Source organism: Cynara cardunculus, unplaced genomic scaffold (genome assembly GCF_001531365.2).
Source record: "Cynara cardunculus var. scolymus isolate 2C unplaced genomic scaffold, CcrdV1 Un_Scaffold_1328, whole genome shotgun sequence".
In the NCBI taxonomy this organism is placed as follows: domain Eukaryota; kingdom Viridiplantae; phylum Streptophyta; class Magnoliopsida; order Asterales; family Asteraceae; genus Cynara; species Cynara cardunculus.
Window position 1 is genome coordinate 1 of NW_020200735.1, and position 7,804 is coordinate 7,804.

At 33.8% G+C, this 7,804-nt stretch overlaps 1 non-coding gene across 1 annotated transcript; it reads right to left on the bottom strand.

The window, feature by feature from the left end:
* Positions 1-7,052: 7,052 nt before the first annotated feature.
* On the bottom strand, positions 7,053-7,159 carry LOC112502389. The gene has a single exon (XR_003067679.1). It is a non-coding gene; the product is annotated as a small nucleolar RNA R71 (small nucleolar RNA).
* Between the last annotated feature and the right edge of the window lie 645 nt (positions 7,160-7,804).

Genomic DNA, 7,804 nt, shown 5'->3' on the forward strand with positions numbered 1-7,804 from the left:
CTGCAAAGTTTAGTATTAATAATCACATATTCACATTCCTAAATATAATGAAGTATTCAAGTTCAGATGTGTACCTGTAAATTCATAATTACACTGGCCAGATGTAATTAAAATTTACCTTACACACTGTTCTTTTAACTCATCATATTTATTTCCAATGATGCTAACTATGTCCGGGACCCTTAACACGCAATAAAACAGTTTAAGTCTAGGTATCATGCTGTTTAATACCTAAATCCCTTAAACTCAGGCTCTGATACCATTCTGTAACGCCTCGACCCACACATTGCATGTAATACATATTTCATACAAAGGAAATACATATTATTATCTCATTCAGGTCCCTTAGTACTAGAATCTAACATGACCAATTAGAAGGTCCAAAATTTCGAAATACATTTCTTGTACTAATCAGTCAAAACAAATCTTCAAGCAGAAGCGCATAAAGGAAAATATTACACCTTCCCCTTCCCCTTACTGCCTGAACCTCCTGCAACACATAGTTTAAAATCACAATACGAGGGTTAGACCGAAAGGTCTAGTGAGATACCCTATTTATGTTATTGCAGGGTGAAGGATCACCAAAACCTTTTTGAAAACAAATAATTATATACAACAATTATATGAATACATAAAGCTTAATACAAGATCATTTTCCATTTTTCAAGCTAATCACTTAGCTATTCAAATTTCATACCTTTGAACCAATCGGGTTCCATATAATGCCACTTTTTAAACCTTTTCTTATCAAACGAGGTTTAAACAAAGATTCAGGCCAAACATGATGTTTCCACCTCAATAACATCCAGACTATGATTTCCAATAAGAACCTTGATCCTAAATCTTTAAATTACAAAGAAATAAAGATTCCAGATCACGGTAATCTTAAATGATATAATAGAAAGAGTTATATAATACCACACACATACAAGTGCCACCCTTATATCAAATGTACACCTCTCCTTGATATGCCACCCTTATCCCATGGTACATCTCTCCTTGATATGCCACCCTTATATCAAATTTACACCTCTCCTTGATATGCCACTCTTATTTCTTCATCAAAACATTTTATAAAAATAATTCCAAATAGACCGCAACCATTGGAATTATTATCTGTCCAAAAATCATTTATATCAAAACTTCATTTTATGATAAAATAACAATTTTTATCATAACACAAGGTACATCTCGAATCCGGTCAACAATCCGGTCAACACATCGAACAAGCATTGTCCAATTTAAATACTTAGAAAATAAWTTCCAACCTTGTCCGGATATCAAGTCCGGACAATATACCRCATAAGCTTTGGTCGGTTTAACACTTAGAAGCAAAATCATCTTTGTCCGRAWATCAAGYCYGGACAACAATCCGCTCAAGACTTGACCGATTTAAAACTTAGAATAATCTCAACAACTTGTCCGGATACAAGTCCGAACAACACTTCACACAACCTTTGACCGGTTTAATAATATCCRGACAGTACACCGCTCAAGGCTTGTCCGGTTTAAGAACAATCCRSGCAAGTTTTGTCCGGTTTAACACTTATYCGGTCAYTTTTTGTCCGGATAAAACTTTAAACATAAGGTATGRTTTCAATCCAAATAATAAAMAACATTCAACTAAAAACYARTATAAATATTATGCAAAAGTTTAGAAACCACTCACCTTAATAAGCTTTTGAAACCAAAACACTTGAATCTCCAATTACTTGAAATTCCTCTTTTGAAATCCGGTCAACTCTTCTCTCAATTTTACTCAAAATGGCAGGAAGGACAAATGAAGAGGCTAAGCCCCTTTTATATACCTTCCAAAACATGAAGGTCGGCTTACAACCTTTTTTTACAAAACTCATATGCATGCATCTACACATACCATGCATACATACATATATCCACACACACACACTATGCATTTCATAATATATATATATATATATATTTCCACATATATATATATATATATTCTAATACACATAACCACATTATATAATTAATTTTCACATGCCAGCATGTATCAAATTTATCATGTTATCACATAATCATTTAATCAAATAATCACATATTTATTACCTTGGGTAATAACCAGGATCTGGTTATCACATTTACCCATTTTTGCAAAAAGATTTAGGGAAAATCACCAAAATGACTAAAATATACTTGATGTATTAACAAAATAGTCAATTTTTATAAAATTGCCAAAATATCTACATGGATCTCCCCCGGGGGGGGGGGATGGTGTGACCATGGGGGCGATCTTCTCCATTTTGACCAAATAGTACGAAAAAAATTAATTTGATGGGGCCCACATGTATCTACTTTAGGAAATCAAACACTATTTGCCTCGATTAAGGGGATCGCCCCCCACCTCATCGGATCTACCCCGGGGTTATCCATGCTATGTTATGTTGAATCTTATTTCGTCTTTTAGTGCAACAAGTTTCATTATAAATACCAACCTTCTATTTCATTATTTTTCACACATCTTCTTTCATTTATATTCTACTATCACAACCATTAATCCTTCGACACAATAAACCATCAGAATCCTTAACCCTTAACCCATTAAACACAATCTACCATCACCCTTAAACAACTATAATGTATGTTCTAAAAAAGAAATGTAAAAAAACCAAGCTAATAGATTGAGAGGAAAAAGAGAAGGCATAGCATAGGAGGCATGTTGTGAATCCACAACTGCTATCAACAGCCCCATAACCCATATATGTTGTGGATCCTTTGTTTCCTAAACCAGCAAGTAGATGGAGATGGAGATGGAGAAGAAAAACAAGAGATAAAGAGGAAAAAAGAATACATCCTACTAGAATCGTAAAAGATGGAGTAGGCAACATAATAAAAAATCCTAAACAATAAATGGAGAAGAGAAGAGAAGAACCTGCTTATGAAGATGACAGAAATGGAAAAAAAACCAGGTTAGAGATTGAGGGGTTAAGAAGAAAGACGACAAATGATTTTTAATTTTATTATAAAAATATTCTCTAATAAGAAGGTAGAAGGGACGTACAAAGATCATTGAATTTGGAGTCATTTTGAAGGTTGCTAACATTATGATCATTTACTATGAAGATATTTGGAAGGTTGTTTTAATTAAAGCTTTGAAGGAGTTACAAGGGAAATAAATCGTTTGCTTATCATGATAAGTTAAGTTTTTATATTTAGATAAGTAGTTGTGCTTATTTTCTTGTGTATAATTAGAGGTTGAATGTAACATTTGGAAAGTATCTTTGATTTTGAATGATATTGTGATTTTTAAACTCTTTATGTTCTTTGTGAACTTTAGAACTTATCAAGTCTTAAGCTTGTGGCATTTGAAACTTATCGATCAACTTGGTGGGTTGATTGTGGTGTATCATTATACCAAGGTTCTTGTCTCTTTATAGACAACGGGTCGCGGTTTCCACCATCACTATCTCGGGCAATCAATAGACGGTCAGGCATAATCACATCTACCCTCCTCTACCATCCTCCCAAATTGGAAATGCCTCTAATTTCTCTCCATTCCTACCCCCACCTCCAACAAGAAATGGCAAGCTCTCACTCTCTCATACGGGAAATCCCATTTTATTCTTCTCATTTCTCTCAAATACATATTATTTTACAACTTTTTTTTGTAGTTTGAAACCCTATGTATCGATGGACTAGGAAGGCATTTTTTACTTCAAGACGTCTGACATGCACTTTCTTCATCTCTATTCATCCACCCCATTTTCACCTTTGTAATTCAATCTTTTCCATCTCAATTGTTAGGTTTTCTTCGATGGGAAGTCTAATTGAATTGAACTAAATTCTTCATTATACGTGTTTAAAGGGGTTTCTTCAAAAGGAAGTCTTTTCAATCGATCATGATGTACATATTTGAAGCTATGCCCTTCAATATTTATAGTGGTACCTTGAAACGGTCTTCTTGTCTACAAATATGGTTTGTTGATTGTTGCTGATTAAAACATTTTTCTGGGCGTCAAGCTCTTGATGACATCAAGATACGACCCTTATCTTCAAAATGGTATGTAGATTACTTCATTCATCTATCAATATCATATGTTATGTTAATTTGTTTGGAATCATTTTGGTGATTTGGTGAAGTATTTTTAATGATTTAGCGAAGAAGTTGCCTATCACATTAGTGATTCAATTATTGCGTATTAATCCAATTGTGGTTCCTAATATTGATGGCAAGGTTGATAACTTTTTTCCAAACTTAACTTGTATTCATCTTTCACTTGGGCAATGGCAGATTCTAAGCTTGATAAGAATATAGTAGAAAAGTATGTAAAAAGGTTTAAGAGGCCTAACAGTTGAAGTGAGTACGTCCTGACACAAGTGAGTACGTCCTGACACCAAGTTTTTAATTTCTTTCTACCACACGTTATTATTTTAGTTCTTGTGCATTATCTATTTTGTGCTCAGTTGTTGCTTATTTTAATTGATGAAATATTGTAGAAACCCTGATTCTCTTTTATAAGTAGTTAAACAATTGAAATAATATGAGCGGAAGCAAAATTGCATAAATTACTACTATATACTAGAAACAATAATGAAGATGAGGGTAGAAATACAAACAGGAAAATATATCACCAACGTCACCATGTGTATTGGTAGCAATATGATAGTATTGAGATTTCATCAATAACACACACTCATAAGTGTAAAAATCTCTCAAAAAGCTTTCTCTCTCTCAGTGTGTTTAATCATTGAAAAGTTACATAGAAAATCGTAAATAATCTTCTATTTATAGCCTAAACAAGGAAAGCAAAACATCTTCCAATGAATGAGGTCCATGTGGAAAGGTGCAATAACTGCTTCATGCTCATATGACATGACCACAATTGGTTGTAACATGTTGAGAGAATCTTCCAAGATGAACACCAAGCATTGGTGCAGAGGTGGACCAGAGGCTCTGCATGTGATTGGCTTTTGGTTAGGCACGCTCTGCTTTCGAGTAGCTTTGCTCTGGCTTTGGTTCTGTCATAGCTTTTAGTGCAGAAGTCTTATGGATTATAAGTCTTGGTTTCTTTTATAATTGATAAGTATCAACTTATTTGATGCTTTTACACTTTTTCTTACTTTATTTAACTGTTTTAGTTTCCCAAAATTCCACAAATTGAGTCTTTTTATTTTATTTTTCTATCTTTTTATATTGGAGCTAAGTTGATGTAATAAACATGTTTACTTCTTGGGTATGTGCAGATTTTTGGGAAAAATCCATGTTAATAGGTGTTTTGGCTGAAGCATGCTACATCATGTGTTGCAGGATGATTCCAGGGGGTTTTTGAGAATAGTACGGAGGATTTTTTGATGTCTAATCTTTTTTTTTTGACAGCCCATCTTTTGCAGTTTTAAAGATCTCTTGGTATGTGTTGAAGATTTTCTCTTTGACTATCTTTTGGATAATGTAAATATTGGATATTAGCTTTATTTTAGGGTCCTTATTCTCCCTTCCCCTATTATATAAAGGAGGGATGTTTGGCATTTGAAGTAAGCAATTTGGAGAACAACTTTGGATGTTATTTGGAAGTTCTCTTGGGTATGAAAGTATAGTTTGGAAGTATTTTAAATTCTCTTTACATTTAAGTCTCCTTTATAATTCTTTTTAGCATTTATTTTCTTCTACTTTCTTTCCTTTTCTTGTGCTTTACTTATTATTCTTTGATTATTTATGCAATTAATTTTATATTCTAAGTCTGGTAGGCTAAAAATATAGCTTGGATGTTGAGTGATGTCAAGAGAAATATCGATTCTGTTTGTAGAAATATAAGTTATAAATCTTTACAACTACGTCATTCAAGTTTATATTGCAAAAACATCATTCATGGACAAGTTGATCACTTGTTTAAAAGTGTTAAAATGTGTTGGATTTAGAGATAAACCAACAAGCAAACGTCAACTTGAATGATATGGAAGTAGACTCGAGAGAGCTACTTAGAATCGAGAAGACTCGTTTTCACTCCATTTAGCTTATATAAGGAATAGTTGAGCCAATGTCGAGAGAGTACCTTAAAGAAGCTAACAGTTGTAAAGACAAGTTATTTATAAAGCATGTTATAGAACCATGCTGTAGAATGATGTCTACTTAGAGATCAGTTTAATATCTTAACAAATCCTTACACCCTAAGCTCTCTTTTATTACTTGTTCACAATAGTAGTGTTAAACCAACTCACCACAAATATTTCTTCGAACTCACCATCTGAAATCATATCTTTATTTAGACTTTTAAATGAACTTTTATTTCTTTTCCCCGTGGACGATATTCGGTATTTTTATCACTTTATTATTTGTAAAAGACGATAGTGGATTGATAAGTGTATACTTGCACTAATCTCCATCTGCTAACGGTCCGAGAGATTTATTTTATATAATTCTCGTAACAAGTTTTTGGCGCCGCTGCTGGGGATTAGGCAAATGTTTTTTTTAGTAAATCTAAAGATTTGATAATTCTACCATCTTGTCACTTGACTTTAGGTGTGGTGTATGCCAAGGCTACCACACGGGGAGATTTTTAAATTGAATCCGGATATTGAGCGAACTTTCAGACAAAGACGAAGAGTGCAAAAAGCATTATTATTTACTATAACCACTTCCAATATGACTGAAAATCCACTTCGACCGCCTCCCCAACCAATAAACGACGCTGAAAAAATAATTAGACTGACAAACTCAAAAGATGGAGGAATTATGGACTATGCTATTCCTATTTGTGATCAATGAAACTCAGGGATAATTAGACCAGAAATGGAAGCTCTCCATTTTGAGTTAAAACCAGTGATGTTTAATATGTTGCAAACCAACGGCCAGTTCAGTGGTTTGCCATCTAAAGATCCACACTCACACTTAAAACCATTCATGGAAATAACTGACACTTTCCTTATCCTGGGAATATCTAACAATGCTCTGAGACTCACATTGTTTCATTTTTCTTTAAGAGATAGGGCAAAGTCTTGGTTCAATTCCTTACAACCAGGATCAGTGGATTCTTGGAATATCATGGAAAAAAAGTTTTTTTTTAAAATATTTTCCTCACACTCGGAACGCTAAGTCTAGAAACGAAATTTGTCTTTTTAAACAAATGGACGATGAGGCAGTTCCCGATGCTTGGGAAAGGTACAAGGAACTGTTAAAAAAATGCCCTCACAATGGCATTCCATACTGTATAGAGCTCGAGACATTTTACAATGGGTTGAATCTCACTACAAAACAAATGCTCGATGCTACATCAGGAGGAGCTTTCACAACTAATACCTATAATGATGGATATGATATCCTTGAAAAGATTTCTAATAATAATGGACATTGGGCTGATCCACGTGCACTAGTACCACACGAAACAGCGGGAGTTCATGACATAGATGCTTTTATAGCATTGATGGCACAGATGACTGCAGTGACCAATGATAAGTATCAATTTATTTGATACTTTTACACTTTTTCTTTACTTTATTTACCCACTTTATTTTCCCAAAATTTTGCAAATTGAGTCTTTTTGTTTTATTTTTCTATATTTTTTATATTTGAGCTAAATTGATATGATAAACATGTTTACTTCTTGGATATGTGCTGATTTTTGGAAAAATAGCCATGTTAATAGGTATTTGGCTGAAGCATGCTACAACGTGTGCTGCAGGATGATTCCAGGGGCGCTTTTGAGAATAGTACGGGGAATCTTTTGAGGTCAAATCCCCCCTTTTGGCTGCCCATCTCCTGTAGATTTTAAGATCTCATGGTACAAATTCAAGATCTGATTTTTGACTATTATCTAGATAACATGGCTTTACCCATTAGACAATG